We start from the raw sequence: 26,493 nt of genomic DNA on the forward strand, positions 1-26,493 counted from the left end.
TTAGAGTCAGAGTCTGATTTTCGAAGCACAATGATGGACTCAGCGAAAGAGGACGAGGGTAGACGAAAAACCAGCTCCTGGAGAACAGAGGTAGCTGCCGCCGGCTTCGGCTCTGCGTGGAGCTGGGCGCCGCCCAGACAACCCTCCGGGTTGGGGCGGGACAGGGAGCGGGCAGGAGGCGAAGGGTGAGGCCCGGACGGCCCGAGCTGGGGGTGGATCGCCTGGGATCACCACTTCTAACGGGCTCCCTGGACAAGCACTGCGGTGACAGAGAGTTGGAGAGGGGGGCGGCTGTGCACACACCCCTACCCAGCCTTCCACTCTCAGGCTGTGTAGTACCAAGCCAGATTACAGTCTGATGAGTAATGTAAAGCCTTTGGGGTTTGTATTATATTTACCTTCTTGGTGTGTAGTAAGCTCTCTCCCTCCTCCCTCTGTTCCCCAGGTACCATCTGACTAGTTCCCAATTTAAGAGAGCTGGGGACAGAGAAAGCAGCCCCAGAAGTCTCTTGTGCTTTCTAAGCTTAAATTTCTATTTTTCTTTACTCCCATGCCTTGTAATTGGGAAGAGGAAAAAGTTTACTCAAGTGCTTTTATTATCATTATAATTTTTATTACGTACCTGTTTCAGACCAGACTCATACTCCAAATAATTGGGTTTTCATCTCTTTGGAGCTAAGCAAACCAGGTGAGATCATATGAATCCCAATTTATTTAATTGCATTTTAGAGTTAAAGAATTTTTATAAATCTCTAATCCAACTCATTATCCTGTGGGAAATCGAAGAGAAAGAATAGCCAGCTAGTAAACTGCAGAGCTGAAACTATTAATAGAACCTAGATATTTTTACTCCAATTTGAACCATAATGATTTTTGACCCTAGCTCAACATTAAAATTACCTGGGTCACTTTTTTAAAATACTACCTGGGCCCAAGCCTAGATCAAATGAATCAGTCTCTGGGGTTAGGACCCTGGTTGTGGATGTAGTTTGAAAGTTCTTCAAGTGACTAATGTAAAGTAAAGGTTGAGAATTACACCATGTGCATTGTAAAACAGATAATGGAGGAGGAAAAAAAAATCACAACTAATAAGTAGAAAACAAGCAAAAAGAACACTTCTAAAGACAAATATATTTTTTACCTAAAATTGAAATGTTGAATTTTACTATCCACACTTTCCTCTCATATGCAGTGACGGGTACCAGTAAATACAGATATCTTCAACTTTACCTTAGGAAACCCTAGTGTTACTAAAATACACTAAGTGCCCCTTTAAATGAGAGGAGAGCAGAACTAAAAATAATCAAAAGGAATAAATGGAAAACTCTACCTTATTCAACTATTTCTGAGCCAAATTTGAAAATAATACCACCTCCCACCCCCATCAACCGAAGCAGAACCAGAAGCCAGAATACACACACTGCTTTGAGGTTGAAACTTCAATGTTAAAAGAGCTTCAGTTATTTTGAGTATATAAAATGTGAGCTTAAAAGTATTTTTCCAAATTGGACAATTTTGGCTTCCTTTACAGTAAAAGGTCACCTCCTGGGCCCTACACTGTTTTCTACCAGTCACATAGCATGCTGGGGGCCTAAGGCTGTTTCTCCCTACAACCCTCCCCTCCCTGCCCCCTGCCTCTCACCTGCCTGGAGATGGTGCCAGCTAATGAAATATAATGGGCATGAGCCCTATCACTGGGACACCTGACTTTTTATAGGATTGAAGCAGAAGTGAGTGGGCTTACTGTGTTTCCTTTTTACAGTCTACTACAACTAGATGTCTTTTTCCTATTAAAGAGAATTCTTAGGAGTGGTAGTATATTAAAATCATCTTCCATGGTTATGCACATAATTTTATGAAATACAAATTTGTCACAGTATTTGTGTACTATGTATTTGTGTACACAAATATTGTGTGTACACAATACATACAGTATTTGTGCATGTATGTTCATATAGATTGAACATACATCATATTGAATTTTTCAATGGGCTTTAGCCTAAATAGCTACTTTTCAAAATACTTGCCCCAATTTAACATAACATTGCTAGGCTCAGAACTAAAGAAAGTAAAGTATCTTCACAAGATCTCTATCTTTTTGTCCTTCTACAATATGGATCTTAGAGGTGTTCTGTTTTGTTTGTTCTGGTTTGGTGTCTTACTTAAAATGTTTATCACATCTCACTGTGTCCTGTATGACATTATATTTTTCTTGGGCATGTCCCTCAGTATAGGAACACATTTGAAAGTTGAGTCAAAACTACAATATCATGTTTAACTTTAGAAGTAACTGGCCATCTTCATCACTGAATTTTCAAAGTCTTTACAGGTCATAAACTAATCCCAAAATGCAAGTCCTTTCTGCAGTCCTATAGGCTTGTGAAGCCTATAAGTTTATGAACTTCCATTTTTACACGTGAATAAGGGCTACTTGTAATCTATGAAATATATCTAAAGTCATAAACTGAAATAGTCACCTCACTAGAGTTTACTGAGGACTTAGTACTTTGCTGAGAAAGGTGGCTGCTTCACAATGCTCAGAATCTTTGCAGCATTCCTACTACACACAAATATATTTACATGGTTGGCATTTCTACAGTTTCTCCTAACAGATCTCTATGTTTCTATGCTTGTGGTTGTATAAGCTTTTCTCAGCACAGCATTAAGGTCAAGCCTAGTCCAGACACAGTGGCTCATGCCTGTAACCCTTACTCTTTGGGATGCTGAGGCAGGAGGATCACTTGATGCCAGGAGTTTGAGAACAGCCTGAGCAACATAGTGAGACCTCGTGTCTACATAGAAAAATGAGCCAGGCATGGTGGCCTGCACCTGTAGTCCCAGCTGTTCGGGAGGCTGAGGCAGGAGGATCCCTTGAGCCCAGGAATTTGAGGTTGCAGTGAACTATGATGACAACACTGTACTCTAGCCCAGGAACAGAGTGAGATCCTATCTCAAAAAAAAGCAAGAGCAAGCTTACTAAAACATTAGTCAGATCATAATACTCCACTGGTCAAAATCCTGAGGTGGCTTCCAACTTTATTCATAAGAGTTAAACTCCTTTTGGGTTTACAAGTCCCACATGATCTCTGCTTTCTTTTAGGCTTCCTTCGAGCTGTTCTCTCTGCCTAGAACATGTTTCACTAAGATATTCGCTTGGCTAACTCCCTCTTCTTCAAATTTTTGCTCAATTTTCTATCTATTTAATACTGTAGCCTGCCCCACACCTTCCCTGTCACTGAAATCTCCTTTACCCTACCCTACTTTTTTTTTTCCATAGCACTTGCCACTCTCTGACAACTATATTTTTACTTCGAAGTAAATAATATACCAGTTTATTGTGTTTACCATTGATCATCTATTTCTCCCTACTAGAATATAAGCACAAGGACAGAGCAGGAATTTTACTCATGTATCCCAAGGACCTAAAACAGTACACAGCACATGGTAGGTGTTCCAAGAAATATTTGTTCAATGAATTTCTGGGAAGAGGATTTGTCATTATTATTGGTTTAAGTTGGATAGGAAAAAGGGAAAAGGCATTCTCAAAAGAGGGAAAAGTGGGTGCAAAGAAGTAAGATCTAAACTGTTTGCAAGCTAAACAGACTCCTTTAGCATTCAGCTCTTGTCTACTTCTCTAGCCTTGCCTCCCGCCTATCCTACAAACATATCCCCCTCTTCAGCCATGACACTCTACTTGTGCTTTACCGAATATGCAAAGTTTCTCATCTCTGTGACTTAATATTCCCTCAGCTTAGATCACCTTTCTACTCTCTCTCCCTTAACCTTCTTTTCAGTCAGTTAACTTCTTCATTGTCTTCACCATATGTTCATCCTTCCGTTTTTCCTCCTTCTACCTGTTTGCCACAGGCTCTTTTACCATTGTTCATACTTTGCTCACAGATAGCACTTGTCACAGTGTGTTGTAGCTGTTTATTTCCTTGTCTGTCTCAACTGGACTATGAATTCTTTAAGATCAAGGAATGTGCCTTTCACTCCAATTTCCCTAGGGCCTATCAGAGTGTCTCATACATTATAGGTGCTTAATAAATATATACTGAATACATGAGCAGTCACAAAATAATGGGAAAAACACTTATGATTATGAAGTATGAAATATGAAGAAAGGGTATTTATGAAGAAAGAGAGGCAGGAAATTGTAGCAAAACATAAAGCTAGAGAAATAAGTTGTGGCAAGATTATTCTACAGCCTTATATGCTATGCTAAAGAATTTGCACTTGTCTTATAATCATTACACAGGCAGTGAAGATTTTTTAGCTAGAGAACTGACATGGTTGGCTTTGATATTCAGGAGGCTATCCTGCCTTCAGTTCATCCATGTCTAAAACACCTGCTAATAGAATTACTCAAAGGACATAGATACACTGGGCTTTGTGTCTAGAAGACACAAATAGCAGGATTTTTTACTTCCTGTTTTCACTATTTATTTTTGTAGCCGTTTTGCTCAGTAGATTATAACAGCATGATAATGAGGCCAAGGTCATGATTTAAATCCCTGAGTGAGTCAGTCAGTGCAGTGGCCACAGCTGACTGTTAATCTTTGCCAGTTGTCAGATGACAACATGTTATTTCTTGACCAGGAATTGGGTGGAAGAATATGACTGGTTCATCCCAAGTTAATCAGCATTATTGTAGAAGCAACTCAAAGTACATGGCTACTGGTTATAGGACCATAATTTCATTTTAAAATAATAGTATTATATTAGTGATGACCAAAGAGCACAGAATCAGAGAAAGAATACATTGTTTGTTCCTGGAAAATAAGCTAGATATTAGTACAATTTAATTATTGGAATTCAAGGCCAAGAAGTAATGAAAAATTTAGTGGATGTTAGTCTAGATAAGCTTTATTACTCTTTGTGTATTTAACAATATAGGAGGTTATTTGTTAATTATTATGTCATAAAACTCATAGAGCTATTTATATTAAAAGGACCTGGGAAAATAATATTCTAATTGTCTTTCATTTATGTCATTATAATGTTTCTATTTTGCTCCCTCCTAGCAATTGATAAGCACATCTGTAATGTGAAATAGCACAATGTTAGAGGTTGGGACATGTAGGCATAACTGATGTTACTCTTTTCTTAATTACGTCTTTATCTTAATTACAACTCTGACCACTTACAGAACTTAAAAAGGTGAATTTTATGTGATCAGAAATAAATTTAAAACCCCTAATAAGCAAATAGATCTAGACATTGAATACTAATTAAATAACAACAGCTGCTAACATCATAATTAAAGTTTTTACAAAGAGAATAAGTCTCTAACTTCCATTCTGGTTGCCTTTCATTAAACTGGAATATCAGCAAACTCAGATAACCTTTTATCAAGCATTCATTATTTGACAGATACTATATTAGGTGCTTTCTCGTTTTATTTTCAGGGACAGAGTCTCACTATGTTGCCCACACTGGTGTCAAACTCCTGGGCTCAAGTGATCCTCCTGCCTTCAGCATCCCAAGTAGTGAATACTACAGGGAAGGGCCGCCACTCCCAGCTTCACATTTTTTACCACCTTCTCCCACTATCCTATGAAGAATTAATATCCTTCCATTTTACAGGTAAGAAAACTGAGCCTCAGAGCGGTTAAATGATTTGAGCAAAGAGAGTGATTGAATTTCAAGGCTAATTTTTTAATCTAGGTCTCCTGACTCTCTGTCCAGTATTCATTCCACTATACATATTTGCTTAATATGATTATATGTACATATTCTGTTTCTCTAACTAAAATCTGACCACACATTTATTGTAGTACCTGACATATAATAGGCATCATAAAATAGTTATATTTAACCCAGTGTGCTCCCTAATTACTATCATACTTACAAATGTGAAAATACAAGTATAACAGAAAGTGATATTTAATTAAGGTGACCATATGTTCCAGTTTGCCTGACATTATTCCAGTTTTCCCAGGACAGTCCTTGTTTAACCTGTTGATCAGGTATGATAAATTACAACTCCTTTCAGTACCCAAAGTATCCCAGTTTGCACCTGACATTATACGGTCATGCTAAATTTAGTGTAACATGAATTCGGCTCAGAGGTACAATATGTAATGGATATAGGAAACCTTTAAAATTTAAACCATGTTCCTAAAGTGAAGGCCTATCATAACCATCCTGTAATTGCAATCCTACATGTTAGATATTTAATAAGTGTTGGTCAAAATTAAGTTAATGGATTCTGCAATGGAAAAGAATAAATCATTCTGATTATATTATATTCTCCCCGCAAACAAGATTTTGACCACAGCTGGAATCCAGAAATAACTAAAACAAATACCAAGCCCATCTTCTAATTAAGATTCGTGGCAAAAAAAAAAAAATAAAAGGATCAAACTACTCAGGAATGTGTAAGACAAGTATTATAATTGATGTAGAAGTCATTAACATAAGTGTGAAATATAGTGCAAGAAGATAAAATCATAGCAAGCTTCCCAAGTGGAAGAAAAGATAATATCTATTTATTTTAAAGCATGTAGAAGGTGACTATAGAAGTTTTGTCCAAAATCTAAGAAATTAGGAATAACTTGCAATCCAAGATTTCCCACAAAATCATGGCTTTCAGAGACAAAGGGTGGGTAAGACAAAGGGTGGATTTATTTTCCATGATGTCACTGGCTGCTGTATACTTCAGATATCTCCCTCTACATAGGAGGATTGCTTTAGTCTTATCTAGATGGTGCCTGATCCAACTGCTTTCCTCCACATTCTTCGCTCTGCCAGACACTGTGAAATTCAAGAAACCACATCCTAGATCTGATGAAAGGAGATGCAAAGCTTACTATCAGCTGTGTACTGATGGCACTGCATCCCTAATTACTTCACTATCTTTTTGATTAGCATCATATAACATTAACTGAAAGGAAGATAGAAAAGAGCCCTGTCATTTCCCACAAGGGAAAGGTGAAGAAAGGATTAGCAGAAGAAATCAAGAATAACCCAGGTTTATTAAAGTCTTTACCTTACTAGTAGAGGGAAATTTAATTCAACTCAATACCAGAGAGAGAAAAATAAGTGTACCATGTTTATTAGCTGCATATTTTATGGGGTGCCTAGTGCATATTGAGAAAATGTTACCATGCCAATAATTTTGGAAAAGTCATTCAACTTTGGAGGCTTCAGTTTTCCTCTTGTACTTGTAAAATAAAAATACTTCACAAGGTGATCAGTAAGATTCTTTTTAACTTTCAAATATAATGATTCTATGAAATACTACCATTATCTAATATGCACTTTTGAAACATATCATTCATCTAGCAAGCATGTATTGGAAACTATTGAGAACAACACAACTGTATAAGAAATAATGCCTCTCCTCAAAAAGTTCACAGTCTAGTATAAAGAGACACACAAATACTTACAATCTATTGTGTTATGTGCTATAAGAACAGTATCTATAAAAGTCTATGGAAGTACCAAGAGGATATACTTGACTCTTGTGAAGAAATGCAGAAGATAAGTTTTCAATTGGGTCTTTTTTTTTTTTTTTTTTTTTTTGAGACAGAGTCTCACTCTGTTGCCCAGGCTAGAGTGAGTGCCGTGGAGTTAGCCTAGCTCACAGCAACCTCAAATTCCTGAGCTCAAGCGATCCTCCTGTCACAGCCTCCCGAGTAGCTGGGACTACAGGCATGTACCACCATGCCCGGCTAATTTTTTCTATATATATTTTTAGCTGTCCATATAATTTCTTTCTATTTTTAGTAGAGATGGGGTCTCGCTCTTGCTCAGGCTGGTCTCGAACTCCTGAGCTCAAACGATCCGCCCACCTCGGCCTCCCAGAGTGCTAGGATTACAGGCGTGAGCCACCGCGCCCGGCCTCAATTGGGTCTTGATGACCTGGAAGAAAAGGTTATTTAGACAGAGGAACAAAAATGGATACACAGAATTACAAATTATTTTGTATGACTTTGAGTGTAGGTTTTAAGAGGTTCAGAAAGGGCAGATGCTGGAGATGAGGCTGGAAACTGAGCTGGACCAAATAATGTAGACTCTTCAAGATACGCTAAGGAGTTTGGGCTTCATCCTACAGCAATGCTTCTCAAACTCGGATGCACATAAAAATTGCCTTTGTAGATCCCATTAAGTGCAGCTTCAGATTTAGTTTGGGATGAAGTCTGAGATTCTGCATTTCTAATGAGCTCAAAGTGATGCCTATAAGGCTGATCATGGTCCACATTTTAGTGGAAAGTGTATTCTATAGCAGGGAAGTGATATGGTGAGATTGTTTTTAGGAAGGTCACTCAATGAACAGGTAGGAAGTAAAATAGAAAGAGGCAAGAGTGGTAATAAAGAGAAAAATTAGGAAGCTATTAAAATAATAAAGGTCAAACAAGACCTAAACAGCGGTAAGGGAGATGGAAAGGAGAGGGGGATATCTTTAAGGTATATTTAAGAGGTAGGATGAATAAGACTTCGTGACCAGTTAGCTGTGATGAGTTAGGGAGAGAGAAGAATCCACACAATAATCCAATAAAGCGAGGCACAGTGGCTCACACCCATAATCCCAGTACTTCGGGAGTGTGGTGATGCACACCTGTAGTCCTAGCTACTTGTGAAGCTGAGGCAGGAGGATCCCTCTAGCCCAGACAAGGTTACAGTGAGCTATGAACATGCTACTATACTCCAGCTTGGGCAACAGAGTGAGACCTTGCCTCAAAAAAAAAAATCCAGTAGTCTCAATTTGATTTAAATGAATAAAATCTCATTAAATAAACTGGGTACACTGCCCACCTGTAGTCCCAGATACTTGGGAAGCTGAGGCAGGAAGATCACTTAAGTTCAGCCTGGGCAACATGGTGAGTTGAGACTCCACCTCTTAAAAAAAGAAACTCATTAAGTAAATGTTGAACTACATCCCAAGGATAAGAAAAGACTATAAAAATACACTTGTTAGGCTAAAGCATTCTTTTGCCATTTGTTCTATTTAACCCTATAATATTCTAAGGTTGATCTACTGCTATGCTATCTAATATGGTAACACTAGCCAGATGTGGCTATTTGAATTTAAATTTACATTAGTTTATTATATTAATTAATATTAACATTAAAAATTCAGTTCCTTAGTTACACTAGTCACATTTCAAGTGCTCAATAGCTATATGTGGCCAGCAGCTACCATTTTGTACAGTGTGAATATAGAACATTTCTACCTTGAAAGAAATTACTATTGGACAGCACTAATAGAAGATCAGTTAGGCATCTGTTTTACAAGCAACCAACATTACAAAAAACATCCTATTGCCTTTTTTCTTTGTTTATGTCTTTTAAAATGTATGTTTTTCTTTTTGTAAGATATTTTAAGACTTTTTAAAAATGTGCTGATCAATGAATTAAGAAATGGAAATGTTTGTAAAACAGATTGAAAGTGGGAATATTTTGGCAGGCTCAACAACATCATTTTCCTTCGAGAAACAACAGCAAGGTTTGGAAATTCCAGAAGATCATGACATCCCTAAGGAAATGAGCTCATTTGTAAGAAAGTCTATGAGAATGATAACAGACACTCCTTGCATGTAAGCAGTGGATAAATAAGGCTCAATTTCAAAGCCTTGTGCAACTGCCATGAGTAGTTTAGTCAAGAAGGAATTGCTGAGTACAGAGGTGTCAAGATAGTGTATGTAGGGCTTTTCCCTGTAACAACAGTTAGCTTACCAATAGAGAAAGAAAGCTCTACCTCTTAGGATACCTACAGTAATATATAAAGGAAAATTCAACACAGAAAGACAAACAATAAGGAAATTTATTGGCTCATATGAGTAGAAAATTCAGAAATAGATAAGATTTCAGGATTGGTTGATCCAGCAGCCTAGTTGTTTTGTCAGAAAACTTTCATTCTGGACTTGAGCTTCACTGTCCATGGTGTTGACTTAATAATAATTTCTTTCACTGACATAATATGGCTGACAAAAACAATCGAGGCCTTTGCGTATCTGAGCTGGTCTCCTCTTATATCCATTCAACGGAAGTCCTGAACTGTGCACTGATTAGAATACCTTTTATTCAACCCTGTGGCCACCAGGGCAGGCCATGCTCTGATGACTTAGGTCTGACTAACCTGAACCTATCACTGTACCAAGAGAGTGGGATTACCTGATAGGCGTGACCCCACAAAACCACACAGTTGCCACATAATGGGGTGTGGGTGAAACAGATGTAGGGAAGTAACCCTAACATTTACTATGTGAGCAGAAAAAGAATGTTGACTGTTCTTTAGCTTTCGTTAATGTCAACTAATTTTTGAAATCTTTACATTTTAAATGACTTTTTCATGATAAGAAATATACTGTGAAATGAAAAAGTGAGCAAATAATGTTGATTTCCAATTCACAGATGAATGTCACATAGAGATGTCATAAGTAAGAAAATGGTGGCATGAAAATAGTAAATTTTATATTTTCAGCATAGCCGTAAAAAGTGAGGGGACATAGACTTAAAAATAATTGATGTTATAAAGAGATGATTGGGATATACCTAGATTTTACCCTAAAACTATAGACGAGAATCTTTGATAAAATAGAAGCAGTACCAAAAGTGATATAGAGGAATCTGGCCACCCCATTGTTAAAATATACACGCACAGGAATTAATTACTTTATAAATAGAGTTCCTAATATACAAATGTGTATTGAATTGATGACCTTGATAAAGTATAACCTTAAGCATATTATTTCTTATCTTTTCTTCACTCATCAGAGGATTTTTATCCAAGCCCAAGCATTACAAAAGTTTTTTCAAGTGACTGAAAGTTTATCCCCCTAAAGTTTTTTCAAGTAACTAAAAGGACTCCAGGTAGATTCAGTAAATTTAAAAAGTAATAATAATGATTGCCTTCACTTTGTTTTATTCTCACTAAGATTAATGATAAAATTATGGTTTCAACTATCACTTCAATGAAACTAATATCTAAGCTGTATTTCCAGTTTTATTCATTCGTTCCCAGCTATCTATATAGCATTTATACTGGAGGGTTTTGCTATCACCTCAAACTGAATGTATCTAAAACAGAGTTTATCCCCTATCCCCTTCTCCAACAAAAAAAAAACAATTCTTTCTCCGACTTCCATTTTTCTGTCATTGGTGTCATCATTCCCCACAAATCTTCCAGGGAAGGAATGTCAAAAACATCTGTGATTATTCCTTATGTTTTTCTTACTTCTAATCAGCTCCTACATACTATCAATTGTCAAATATCAATACTATCAATTATTTCTTTTTTTTTTTCTTTTCTTTTTTTTTTTTTGCATTCTCCTTTCTAATTGTATTTCAAGTCTTTTCAAAACAAAGCCCTGGGAATACCCAGATTCAAGTATGCCCCTGGGCTTGGTCCACTGTTGCAGGAGTCTTAGGGATCCTCATACATACACATGCTTGAGTCATTCATTCATCAACGTTTAACCGCAGGATAGAAGATCTGACAAAGCAGGATTCGTTTCTCCGTGGCATGTGATTTCAGAGGTGGCAGCAGCCAAAGTGGAAAACACTGGAATTTTTCCTTGGAACTGGACTGTGATGAGAGGTTCCAGCCATGAGCATAACCAACTGTCTTTTCCCTGACCCTTCCCTTCGTTTTTGAAGACAGAGCAGAAAATGATCTTCTCTGAAGATACTTGGTAATTCCAAAACCCAAAGACACATGCTCCCAATGCACTGTGCTTTCAGATATTCTGGGTCTAGTTCAGCTGGCAGATGAGCTGATTAATGCTTTCACCTCGATAGCCAGGTGAGCCCATCACCTTGAGGAAGCCCACTTTATTCTTGGTAGCATGACGGGCCACTGAGAGTTGGAAAGGACACAAGAACCATGAGATCTCCTGGAAATGCTTCCCTGGGAAGACAATTTCATGAATGAGGTCTTCCAAGCAAATGACACCAAACTTCCGCAGGTGCTCTTTTATCACTGTGTTATCTGTTAGAGGGATGGTCTTATTCTTGACCTTGGCTTGTCTACGTTTCAAGATGAGTTCGCGGATGGACTTCAGATTTGGAAATCCCCAGGTCACATAAGGTTCCACCATATGCAGCAATTTTAGGCTCTGCGGGGTGACTCTAACAAAGACGCCACTGAAAATTTTCTTTAGGCAAAGTCTTGCGATGGTGTTTTGCACCAGTTAACTCACCCCATTAATCCTTTGGATGTGTACAACAAAAGCCAAGGAATGTTTATCTGGCAATTCCAAGGCATGAGGTTTCACTTCTAGTCTCCTGACACGCACCCTGTCGCGTTGCTGCCGCCAGGAATCATGTAGAAATGATTCCAGTCGCTTAAACCTGGGTCCTTTTCCTTTCCTCTGCTCTTTCTTTGCCAAAAGTGCTTGCTTTGCCTGGGTGGCTTTGAGGGCTTGGTAAGCCTTCCTCTTTTTCAGGAGATTTTCTGGAACCGAAGGGATTTTTTTTCCTTTCCTTTTGCTCCTCCATCTTTCTAGGGTTGCAGCTACTCTATTTCTTTATAATATTTCAGACATACTAAAATTTTGTGCCAAAACTATTTTCCCTTGAGATTAACCTCTTTATTAGCACCATGCTATAACCAACTGAGCTAACTGGCCACCTCAGATTAACCTTTTAAAACACCACTTTTACTATGATATGAAGAAGGCAGACTAAAGTATTAGTTAAGAGTGCCTTCTCTGAGGTCAGAATGCAAGGGTTTTAATCGCAGCTCTACCACTTAATAACCATGTTACTAAGCATGTTCCTTGTCTGTGAAACAGGAAAAATGATAGTACTTGGTTAAAGATTTTAATAACTAAATGAAATAAATATATAATGCCAGCACATAAGTGCTCAATAAATGTTTGTTATTATCCTTACATTTATCAGTCAAAACCCATTTATTGACCTTGCCTACAAAAAGCCCAAAATCCGTGGCCTAAGTTTTAAATTTGTCTACATCTCTGAACCATTTTTTTATACTTGCCCTCCTATTACATTGTATACACTCTCCACCCCCAAAATATTGGTCTACTCTTTATCTTCCGGGGCTTCTGACTTATTTGCATCTCTTCAGTATCACCTGTTTCTGGAATACCCTAGCCTCTTTATTTATTTGAAATGTACCCATCTAAATCAGAAGACTTCAGCTACATGAAACAAACAAACAAAAAAACTTAAACTGGGTTAAACAGTAAGAAAATGCATTAGTCTAGCAGTAAGACAGGCTTCACATTGACTTGATCCAGGGGCTCTACCTCTGTTTCTTTGCAGATGTCTTGGCAGTACCCTCCTCTGTATATTGTATTGGCCCTGGGGCTTATATCTGGCAAAATGACTCTAGTGGTGCCAGGCTTCACATCCATGCAATATGATATTGGAGGAAGAAAGAGACTCTTCCCAGCATTCCAAACAAGAATCTTGAAATTCACCCTGATTGGGTCATATCCTCCCTTTCTATCCTCTACTCCCATCCCCAACTGAACAGGGGAAAGAGAATGTACCAATGATTGGATTAATCTAACCATGGTTTCCCCCGAAGTACTTGAGCTTGTACTGAGGGATATATGTTATCCAAGTTAAAGACTGGATGCTGTTAGTAATGGGAAAGCAGGTAGTGAATGTTGGCTGCTGAGCCAACAATATCTACTCCATTGTCCTCAAGGCCCAACTAAAGACAATCTCTTTGACAACATCGGTTTCTATAAACACAGCCTTGACTTGCCTTATGCTGTATTTTTTATGCATATGTGTCTTTCCTCCCTAAGTAAATTATGAGCTCTTAGAAGTTAAAGACATTATATTCCTACTCAGCACTGAGCTGCATACAGAGAGCACTCAATGAAGGATAAAATACTTTTATCATACATTCAGTGCTATATATTTCTAAAGTAAAACTAAGTGGTTGAAAGAAGTGTCATGGGTGGAAAAGAATATCACATCTCTTAGAACCGCCCTAGGGAGAGAGTAATAAGTTAAGCAATGAATCCCTGGGTTCACTCAAGCATCTTCACTCCCTACAACAGGAGCCCACAGAACCCAATTTCTGCTTTCAGAATGAGTTTGAAACTTTTGTACCCCCACAATATGCTGAAATAAGAATAAAAAAAAAGACTTAAAAAAAAAAAGGACAAGAAGGAAAAAAAAAAATGAGTTTGAAACCAGTATGATTTTCTAATAGCTGTGTTTGATGATTATATTTATGCCTCCATAAGTGACTTTCTCAGCCTTGACAATCTCCATTTCAGTTTCTTATTTCTTTTGGCTCTATCAAAGTGTTTTTCCCTCAAGTGGAACCTGGGAAAACATATTCTATAAATGTCTTTCATAACTGCTCCTTTGACCTCTTTATTGCTTCCCTAACTATTACAACCTAAGATGCTCTTACAAACAGAACTTAATATTGACAGTCTTCATCCTTTGCAAATGGAAGTGATGACAGACCCGATACTTTGTATAAAAATATTTTGCTATTTCTATTCAAAATATTTTATTAATGGAAACCACACATTATGTATTTTACTGAAATGTTATGACTTGAAATTTGGGTATTTGATATTTCTCTAATAATAAAGGCTTCACAGTGCAACTGTTGTTTGTAGATTTGCAGCTGGCTGGCATTTTAATTCTTTAATTCAAATATGATTGATCTGAAATATTAAGAAAAATTTCCCTTGAATCATTACACTGCAAAAGGAGAAAGCAAAACCAGCTACCTATGATGCAATCTTTTATTTATAAATTGATATCATTAGCACTCACCTATCGCTTTTTTTCTCTCTACTAAATGTACTCCTAATAATGCTAAATGAAGGGAAGGCTCTTTATAAAGTTAAATTCATTAGCATGACATAGCAAAGTATAGAGATGAGAATTATTAACATGTTAAGGGAAAAAACTCATTTCTAAAAAGAGATTCAATAAACAATAAGTGGGCACATAATTACTGCAGTTTCTCTTTCTTAAACCTTAAAAAATGAATTTCTAGATAATAGTTCTAATAGTTGTTCTGTCTCCTCCACTGGATTATGAACTCCTTGAAAGTAATGTGAAATGCCTTATTCCTCTTTATATTCACCTATTTTCTAGCATAATGTCTTCTACCTCACTGACTATTTCTTGAATTTAATTTAAAATCAATTGATTTTAAATCAGTTTTAACCAACAATTGATAGGCAATGTTTTGACTCTAAAATCTTGACAGTAGAAAGAAAAATATCTAAGTATAAGAATATGATTTTCTTCATTTAAAATGTTGAAGAATATTTTCCTTTTGCTTTTAGCTGTTATTGTTAATATAAATGTTGAAAAATTTTTGAATTTATCTGCTTAGGTGAATTGATGAAACATTACTTCACATACTAACTCACCTGCAAACAAACATTTTAATTTGATTTAATTTTTTTAGAAAAAAATGAAAAATGATTAAGTACTTTTCTTACTTAGACAGTAGGAGGTAATGACTTTCTACCCCAGGATTGATGACATTTTTTTCCTTCTTCATTCTTTATGTGTTTCTATGAGAAGACTACTCTGTTGTTACTGTGTATGTGTTATGGCAATAATATTAAATAATATTATTTAATTCAAGATATTTTGTGTTGGTGATGATGATGACAGTCCTTTAGGTCACTGTCTCACAGAATGCTCAAAAAGTTGACAGATCTGTTAACGTCAGTGAGAAAGTTTTGGGTAACTTATTGTGTCAATTTTCATAATTTTCATAATCCATTGTGGTGAGGTACATACTTCAGGCTAGAAACCTGAACTGGGTGAGAAGACCTTAGTTAGCCTGAGAAGTTTAAACCAGGATCCTAAACCAAGAATAAGTCAGTATGTCAAGAGAACAGCTCTTTTGTGATGGTACAGGAGATGCCCTGTCATATGGAAGCATGGAAATGAAAGGGAAGGAGGCCAGGCCTGCAAAATTGAACTAATCCTTTTGGTTTGCTGTATGGTTATAATTATCTCATCATCAAATATTTGTATCTTTTATGCTTTTTTTCTACTTTTAAAAATTTTTGTTCCATTTTAATATTTAGTAAAGTTTTCAAAATAACCACCTATTTCTTCTAAGGGGAGCCAATGAAGAGAATACTGTTCATATTTGGATCAGAGATTAGTACCCAGTATAATTCAAAGTGGGACAGCACAGATCTTCCCAAGGGAAGATGAATAAAGGTGGAAAAATTAGGGTAATTTAGTCAGCTTCTCCTCCTAGAGATTTTCCTTCCAGAACTTTCACGGAATAAACCTCAGGAGGTTTTATGTGTTAGCTTGTATAAGAAAAGGACATTGCTTTATGGCTCAGCATATAATATTTTTACAAAGTTTATCAGATAATTCTTAAGCATATCAACTCATTTGGTTTCCCTAAGAGACAGAGGTGGCAGAAATAGGAAAATCTCAGAAAAACAAGACTAAAGATGTGGGGACATCTTTGACTATTATCATCATTATCAATTTAATTATAGATCCCCATGGTGCCTGATGATTAACTTCTCCTCCACATGGTGCTGTGCTGGGTTGGTACAAAGATAACTCCCTAATGGCTTCAAGTATTTAGTAATAATTGGGAGTATGAGATTTACAGAGTTAAAATAATATCGGGAGATAGAAAAAGAAGATATAAAAATGTAATTAGGGGAAAGTTTAGAGAAGTTAAAAACAAAAGAGAAACAGCATTGAGATCTGGGGGAATTTGGTATTGATTCTTTACAAATATAAATGAGAAAAAAATGACAAAATAAATGGCGAGGGCAAGAAATCCTAATGTATATAAAATGTTCTTGAATTTGAAGGGAAGAGGATACACAGCAGGTACATATAGGGTGGAGAAATATGGTTCTCATTAGCTTCAATCAACCAATTAACAGTGTCTTGTGGAGCAGGGGTCCCCAACCTATGATGAGTTGTATAATTATTTCATTATATATTATAATGTAATAATAGAAATAAAGTGCACAATAAATGTAATGCGCTTGAATCATCCTGAAACCATCTCCACCTCCCACCCCCCCACCTCCGGTCCATGGAAAAATTGTCTTCCATTAAAACAGTCCCTGGTGCCAAAAAGGTTGGGGACCACTGTTGTACAGCATTATCAAGTTTATCAATTCTGTTAGGCTTGTAGGCTAGAGAAACAGAGAGGCACCTTTGACTCCGTCCTCCACTTCATCCCCTATACTGTTCCTAAGTCCTTCTGTTTTAACCATTGTCTCTACTTTCACTTTTTTTCTTTCCTTCTCCACTGTTATTACTCCAGTACAGGTCACCCTGCTCTAATCTATTTTATATATGCCTACCCGATTAATCTTTCTAATAATTAAGAAAGACATAATTTTCATCATGTCACTGCTCATTCTGCTCAAGAATCTACATTGCCTAGAGTATCAAAGCCAAGCTTTACTCTCTGAGAAGCTAGATCTCTACAAAATCTAACTCCATTCTACTTGTATAAATTTTATCTCCCATTGCTGCCTAGAACATACTCTTAATTCAGGCAGAGACATCTACCTAGGTACTTTCCCACAATACCAAGCATATTCTTCCTTTAATGACTGTACAAGTGCTAGTATATTGCTGAAAGGACCTTGATGATTCCCTCCTCTCTGAATTCTCTCATCTTCAAAGTTGAGACCTGACCCAGTGGTTTACACCTGTAATCCTGGCACTTTGGGAGGCCGAGGCAGGAAGATCACTTGAGGTCTCCACAAAAAAATTTAAAAAAAAAATTAGCCATGATGGCATATAACTGTAGTCCTGGCTACTCTGGAGGCTGTGACAGGAGGATTGGTTGAGCTCAGGAATTCAGTCTGGGCAACAGAGCAACATCCTGGCTCTTAAAAAAAAAAAAAAAAAATTTAAAAATTAAAAAAAAAATTTTTTTTAATCTAAGTTCACTTCAAGTCCCATTGCCCAGAATGAGGCTTTTTCCAGTTTCTCCAACTCTTAAAACAATATAGATGCCTTCTATTTCTGAAATCATTCTGGCCTTAAAGTTAGTGCAGAGAATTACTTTTTTTTAATGCCTTTGCTGGGAAGACTATAAGCTACTTGATGACATAGGCCATGTTTTTAACTTCTTTTTTCTCCAATAGTGTGCAAAACATGCTGGGCCTTTGTTTATTCTTAGTGCTTTGACTAACAGGAAAAAACCTGAAATTTAAATTTGAAGACTAGGATTTAGGAAAAATCTTTAGGGATTCGTGCAAATTTAGAAATATACATGGTGTAAGTTTTTACAATTTATATAAAATAGATTTTAAAAAAAAAAAAACTATTCTCAATGGCAAAAAAACAATTCAAAAGTTTTCCTGTTTATCCCCAGCAACCGTATCCCAGGTCTCACTCTCCAGAGGTAACCATTGTTAATAATTTCTTCCAAAATCATTCAGAAATTTGCCATGTAAATACAACATGTAATTTTTAAGTCAAATGAGATGATAATATACACACTTTTCTACCAATTTGCATTTTTACTTTAAAATATATCTTGGAACTCTTCCCAATATTAGTACTATAGGATTACATCACTCTTAATGTTTTGCATACTGTGGCATTTATGTCGTTGTACCATAGTTTATTTCACCAATCCCCTATTGATAGTCATTAAAGTTGTTTCCAGTTTTCTTGCTATGACAAATAATGCCACAATGAACATTTTATTTTATAATCAATTCAAACATTTATTTGGCAAGTGATGATTGAATTCAGTCATTAATTGGTTGCTTTAAGGTTACATAATTGTTAGACAAATTTTAACTCTGTTTTTTACCTTCGTAATGGTGTAGGGCTACCCCAGTAGTACATATTCTTATGCAGTTATATTTTAGTGACTATTTTATGATATCTATTGGTGAGAAAGGTTTCTCTCTCAACCCTCATCCAGTCTTTCAGCAAGAATTGCCAACTCTTGTCTTCAAAATATGTTCTGAATACAATCACTTTTTGCCATTTCCACAACTTCCAGCTTGGCCTAGGGGCTATTGTCATCATTTGCCTGGACTATAGCAACAGCCTTCACACTGATCTTCCTCCTTTCAATGTTGTCTCCCATAGGATCTCTTCCCCACACAGATGCCAAAGTGATGTTTTCAAAATGTAGCCCGAATCATGTTGCTTTTCTGCTCCAAAGGCTCCAAAAGTTGTCTGAAAAATTCAGAGTACAATCTGAACTACAAAACCATTTCTATATGATTTGGGTCCTGACTACAGCTCTCCCCATCTCTTACTCTACTCTAACCATGCTTGACTTCTCACTGTTCCTCATGTATAATGTATGAAGCTAGCTAGCTGTGTCTCAGGAATATTGTATGCATTCCATCCTGTGCCTGGAAGCTTCTTTCCTTGTAGAGTCATATGTCTCAGGTGTTCAATGTTACCTCCTTTGAGAGACCTTCCTTTTCTGTATTTTCTGATTAGGTCACCTACCTTTTGTCATTTTCAATGTCTTTAATCTGCTTCATTATTCTTTCTGGAACTTTTCACTACCTGAATTTATATTATAGGTTGAGTATCCCTTATCTGAAATGCAACCAGAAGTGTTGCAAATTTCAGATTTTTTCAGATGTTGGAATATTCATGTATACATAATGAGGTATCTTGGAGACAGGGCCAAAGACTAAACACAAAATTCATGTATGTTTCCTATACACCTTATACATATAACCCAAAGGTAATTTTATACAATATTTTAAATACTTTTGTGAATGAAACAAAGTTTTGGTATGTTTTGATTGTGTATGAGGTCCAGTGTGGAATTTTCCACTTGTCACATCATGTTGCCCTGCAACACATTTCAAATTTTAAAGCATTTTGAATTTTGGATTTTCAGATTAGGAATGGTCAACCTGTACATAATGTTTCTATTTATAGCTTGTTATTTATCTCAGCTACCAGCATGTAATCTTTCTGAGAGAAGAAATTTTGTTTGTCTTGTGCATTGATGTATCCCCAGCACTTAAATTGGTCTGGTATATAGTATGTACTCAATAAATACCTTTTCGCTTAAAAAATGCCTCCAGGTTCACTAATATAGGACCTTGGCTCTCTAGATTTATATCACTCCATTGTACTGCTCTGGGTTTGCAGAATTATCACAGCAACATATATACATTCTTAGAGGTACAATTATCAGCAAATAATGTTTCCTGAACAAACCACTTGAAGTCTAATAATATTAGAATATTGAATTAGATCATCACCAAGTGATCAATTACCTGATTTTTTTTTTTCAGCTGTGATGATCATTTCTGCCAGGTGACCTGTACTTGGGTCCTGTTGGCTTACAGAATGTCTGGAGTCAAATGTCCTATCCATGGAATGTGACTTGGACACTCACTCTGTGTTACTAGGGCTTGTTTTCCTTTCTTTCTTGGTTTACCTCACAAATCATTTAATATTCTATGTCATGGAATTTCCTATGTTGTTTTTAGTTAATATTTTTAATTGGCAAATCATAATTGTATACATTTATAGGGTACTATGTGATGTTTTTATATATGTATACAATGTAGAATGATTAAATCAAGCTAATTAATATGTTTGTCACCTCACTTACCTATCATTTTTTGTGGTGAGACATTTGAAATTTACTGTTAGTTATATTGGAATATACAATACATCATTATTGAGTGTAGTCATGCTGCTGTGCAATAGATCTCACAACTTATTCCTCCTGTCTGTCTGAAATTTTGTACTCTTGAGCAAAATGAACAAAGCTGGAGACATCACACTCCCTGATTTCCAGACATATTATAAATCAATTCTAATCAAAACAGCACAGTACTGGCATAAAAATATATACCTCAACCAATGTAACAAGAAAGCCCAGAATAAATGCACACATTTACAGTCAACTGATTTTTGACAAAGGTGCCAAGAACACACAGTGGAGAAAGGAGAAAGGACAGTTTCCTCAACAAATGGTGTTGGGACAACTGGATATCTATCTACATGCAGAAGAATGAAAGTGGATCCTTATCTCACATCATATACAAAAATCAAATCAAAATGGATTAAAGACTTAAATATAAAGTCTGAAACTGTAAAACTACTATACAAAAACATAGGGAAAAAGCTCCATGACATTGGTCTGGGCAGTGACTTTTTGGATATGCCCCTGAAAGCACAGGCAACAAACCCAAAAACAGACAAATGAGATCTCATCAAACTAAAAAGCTTTCTTGCATAGCAAAGGAAACAATTAATAAAGTGAAGAGACAACCCAAAGGGTGGTAGAAAATATTTTCAAACCATACATGTGATAAGAGGTTAATATCCAAAATATCTAAGGAACCCAAATAACTCAATAGTAAGAAAACAACAACCCTGATTAAAATATGGGCAAAGGAGCTGAATAGACATTTCCCAAATGGAGACATACAAATGGCTAACCAGGCACATGAAAAAGTGCTCAACATCCCTAATAATTAGGAAAATGCAAAATAAAACCACAATGAAATATCACCTAAACCTGTTAGAATGGCTTTTATCAAAAATATGAAAGATACCAAGTGTTGACAAGGACGTAGAAAAAAGAGAACTCTTGGCCGGGTGCGGTGGCTCATGCCTGTAATCCTAGCACTCTGGGAGGCTGAGGCGGGTGGATCGCTCAAGGTCAGGAGTTCGAGACCAGCCTGAGCAAGAGCGAGACCCCGTCTCTACTAAAAAAAATAGAAAGAAATTATATGGACAACTAAAATATATATAGAAAAAATTAGCCGGGCATGGTGGAGCGTGCCTGTAGTCCCAGCTACTCGGGAGGCTGAGGCAGTAGGATCGCTTAAGCCCAGGAGTTTGAGGTTGCTGTGAGCTAGGCTGACGCCATGGCACTCACTCTAGCCTGGGCAACAAAGTGAGACTCTGTCTCAAAAAAAAAAAAAAAAAAAAAAAAAAGAGAACTCTTATACATTATTGGTGGGAATGTAAATTAGTATACCCATTATGGAAAATGGTACTGAACTTACTAAAAAAAACTAAAACTAGAAATACCATATGATCCAGTAATCCCACTTCTGGTTTATACCCCCCAAAATTGAAATCAATATGTCAAAGGGATATCTGCACCCCTTTGTTCATTGCAGCATTAATCACAATAGCCAAGATAGGGAATCAACCTAAGTGTCCATCAACAGATAATGGATAAAGAAAATGTAGTATATATACACAATGAAATCTTGTCATTTGTGACAAAATGGATGGATCTAGAAGACATTAGGCTAAGTTAAATAAGTCAGACACTGAAAGACGAATACCACATGATCTCACTTATATGTGGAATCTAAAAAAGTTGAACTCACATAGGTAGAGAGTAGAATGATGGTTATCAGAGGCTGGGGGTAGGAGAGGAAGGGAATGGGGAGTTGCTTTTCAAATGAACATCTTTCTACATCTTCATGTACTCATGAAAGCATATTCCAGAAAAGAAATTGCTAGGTCAAATGGTAGATGCATTTCACATTTTTAAATGAGTGCCAAATACTATCCTCTAATAAAGGTTACACAATCTTAACCTCCTACCAACTGTGCAAGAGCTCTATTTCCCACACCCTTACCAGCATGGATATTACAACTATTTTTGTTTCCAATCTAGTAGAGGAAAAATAATGTCTTCTTGCTATTTTAATGTCCAGCCATTTAATTGCAAATGACAAATACTTACTGGCCAATTGTGGGGAAAGGGGATTACTGCAAAATATCTGTTTCTCTCCTTTATTGCCTTTTTACTACTGATTTTGAAAAATTCTTTGTATTTGATGGAAATTGGTCTTTTGTCTGTCCCATGTGTTGAGAATATTATATTTTCCAGTTTGCTCTTTTTTTAAATTTTTGACCATTTTTGTGGTGTATCTTTCCATATAAATGTTTAAATTTTTTATGTTGTCAACTTTATCATTATTCTTTTGCTATGTAGTGTCTGCAATTTTTATCATAGTTTAAAAGGCCTTCTCATCTCCAAAAGCATTTTTAAAAATTTATCTATTTTCCCATTGGCCTTTTCATGGTTTCATTTCCTTTTTTTATTAAATATTTTATACATCTGAATTGGAGAGGGAGACATTGTAAAAAATGAGGCAGAGAGGTAGAGTTTTTCCTAAATACCTAGCCAGTTTTTCTCACATAATTTCTTGATTAATCCAACTTTTTCTGGCTTATTTAAGATGTATATATAGATTAACAACGTTTGTTATTAGCTGTTTTATTATTGTCAAGCACAAAGCAAGTGCTGACTGACAGATTTGGCCAATAAGGAAACAAGAAGTCCTTTTAATATTCAGACAGTTTATTACTTACATAGATAACAAAAGAAAGAGTATCCAAAGGTGCCAGCTTATTACTTACATAGATAACAAAAGAAAGAGTATCCAAAGGTGCCAGCTCCTTGTGGCCCTTGGGCATGGCGACACCAAAACAAGGGGTCAGATGACTGCCATACAAATGATGGGACAACCTATTGCTGAGAAGTCAATGCCATGCTGCAGCTGAGCAGTTTTACAAGCTGCAGCTGTGCCCTAAAGGGGTGAGGACAAGGTAGAAATTGTCATGCTTTATCAGAACCCAGGAGGTGATTAGAAACTGTTTTAAGACACCCTTTTTAGTATATAGGTAGGGAGGCAAGTGGGAAGTGGCCTTGTAAAAACTCACAAGCTTCCCATGCTCCCGTGTTCTGGAAAAATCACAAGCATTCTATCAAGTTAGCTGCAGTTCAATCTTGCCTACTTGGCATGTGTGGATACATGCAAGCTCATCAAGTGCCAGCATGGAGCTGTTCCTATACAACTCTTAATCTATTCTTACTGTTGTCATATGAAACCCAAAGCCCCGATATATAGAATTAATGAACCCGTAATAGGCAACTAAAATTTGTTTGAGAGAGATTTGTATAATATGATCAAATAAGAATATTATTTGGCCTAAACAGAGAGAAGGAAAGAGAGAAATGAGGAAGGATGGAAAAATGGTAACAGAATTAGCAGACTGGATTAGACCAAAACCTACATCCTTTCTGGAAGTGGAGCTGAGAGGGAATATTAAAGAAAAGGAAGCAGACTTAACCCCAAAATCATGGAAAGACTTCATCTTGAAGCCCCAAGGTACAGCAAATGGCAGAGGTGAGGTTCGGAGCTGAAAGGAGTGGATGAAAAATATGGACAGAGAAGGATTAGATCATCAAGTTCCCTTCTCAACCCCATACACTTTGTGATTTCACACCGCCAGTCCCCTCCCTCCACTCCAATGATATACCAGAACACTTTCACCAAGACAGTATAGATATATGGGGACCTTAACCGGAAAGGCTCTGGACTTGAGTTCCCAGGCCTGGGAGTAAAGTAGGAAGACGGAAGGTCAAAGAGGAGATTAAGAAAATCTAATGAACGTCTTCTTCTGCCCTGGTTCCAGAACATAGGCATCAGTATCTGTTGTAGTGAAAAACATATCCTTCAAAAATTTGTATTTACCCATAATCTCAGAAAATGACCTTATTTGGAAATAGAATCTTTGCAGACATAATTAAATTAAGACATCATATTGATAGAGATTAGAAAAGATCAATATCTTTGAGATCAAAGGTTTCCTACAAAACTTTAGCTAGACTAAGAAGAAAAGGAAGAAGACTCAAATAAATAAAATCAGAAATTCAGGAGGAGACATTTTAACTGATACCACAGAAATACAAAAGATCATAAAAGACTACTATAAATAATTATACACCAACAAACTTGATAACCTAGAAGAAATGGATAAATTCCCAGACACATATACCTAACCAAGACTGAATCAGGAAGAAATAGAAAATTTGAACATTCCAGTAATGAGTAAGGAGATTGAATCAGTAATAAAAATCCTCTCACCAAAGAAAAGCTCAGGACCTAATGGCTTCACTACTGAATTCTACCAAACTTTTAAGGACAAAATTATACCAATCATTCTCAAAGTTTTCCAAAAAATTGAAGAAGAGGGACTACTTCCAAACTCATTTATGAGGCCAGCATTACCCAATACTGATGTGAGTCAAGGACACTCACTATAGGAAAAGAAAATTATAGGCCAATCCCTGATGAACACAGATGCAGAAATCCTCAAAAAAAATACTAGCAAACCGAAATCAATGACACATTAAAAGTATTGTTCATGATTAAGTGGGATTTATCCCAGGTATACAAGGATGGCTCAATATACACAAACCAATAAATGTGAAACACCACATTAACCTAATGAAAGACAAAAGCCATATGATAATCTCAGTAGCTATAAAAAAGCATTTGACAAAATTCAACATACTTTCATGATAAAAACGAAAACTCTCATTAGGTATAGAAGTAATGTACTTCAGCACAATAAAGGGCATATATGACAAACACAGGTATCATCATAGTCAACTGAAAAGTGGAATGCTTTTCCTCTAAGATCAGGAATAAGATAAGGATGCCCACTCTCACCACTACTATTCAACATAGTACTGGAAGTCTTAGCCAGAGCAATTAGGCAAGAGAAAGAAATAAAGGCATCCTAATTGCATAGAAAGAAGTTAAATTGTCCCTGTTAGTAGACAACATGATCTTATATATAGAAAACCCTAAAGACTCCACCAAAAAACTGTTAAAACTAATAAACAGATTGAGTAAAGTTGCAGGATACAAAATAAACACAAAAATCAGCATTTCTATACACTAACACTGAACTATCTGAAAAAGAAATCAAGAAAACAATTCCATTCACAATAGCTAAAATAAATAAATGAATAAATTATTTAGGAATAAATCTAACCAGGAAGGTGAAAGACTTGTACACTGAAAACTATAAAACATTGATGAAAGAAATTGAAGGAGACACAAATAAATGAAAAGATATACCATATTCATGAATTGGAAGAATTCTTAAAATTTCCATACTACCCAAAGCAATCTGTAGGTTCAATGTAATCTCTATCAAAATTCCAATGACATTTTTCATAGCAATTGTAAAAACAATTCTAAAATTATATGAAACCACAGAAGACTGTCAATAGTAAAGCAGTCTTGACCATAAAGAACAAAGCTGGTTGCGTCACATTACCTGACTTCAAAATATACAAAGCTATAGTAATCAAAACAGCATGATATTGGCATAAAAACAGATACCCAGACCAATGGCACAGAATAGAGAGCCCAGAAATAAATCCATGCATTTATAGTGAGGTGATTTTTGACAATGGTGCCAAGAACACACAAAAAGCACAGGCTCTTCAATAAATGCGACAACTTGATAGCCACATGTGAAAGAATGAAATTGGACCCTTGTCTCACACCATATACAAAAATAAACTCGAAATGGACTAAAGACTTAACATAGAATCTGAAATTCTAAAACTACCAGAAGACAACATAGGGGAAAAGCTCCATGACATTGGCCTGGGTGACAATTTTTTGGATACGATCCCAAAGGCATAGGTAACAAAAGACAAACAGGATTATGTCAAACTAAAAGCTTCTTCGGGGCAAAGGAAATAATCAACAGAGTGAAAAGACAGCCTACAGAATGGGAGAAAAT

At 36.4% G+C, this 26,493-nt stretch overlaps 1 pseudogene; it reads right to left on the minus strand.

Moving 5' to 3' along the window:
• Positions 1–11,699: 11,699 nt before the first annotated feature.
• Positions 11,700–26,493, minus strand: part of LOC138381376 (ribosomal protein uL30-like) — a 40,494-nt pseudogene continuing 25,700 nt past the window's right edge.

This window comes from Eulemur rufifrons, chromosome 3 (genome assembly GCF_041146395.1).
Source record: "Eulemur rufifrons isolate Redbay chromosome 3, OSU_ERuf_1, whole genome shotgun sequence".
Lineage (NCBI taxonomy): Eukaryota > Metazoa > Chordata > Mammalia > Primates > Lemuridae > Eulemur > Eulemur rufifrons.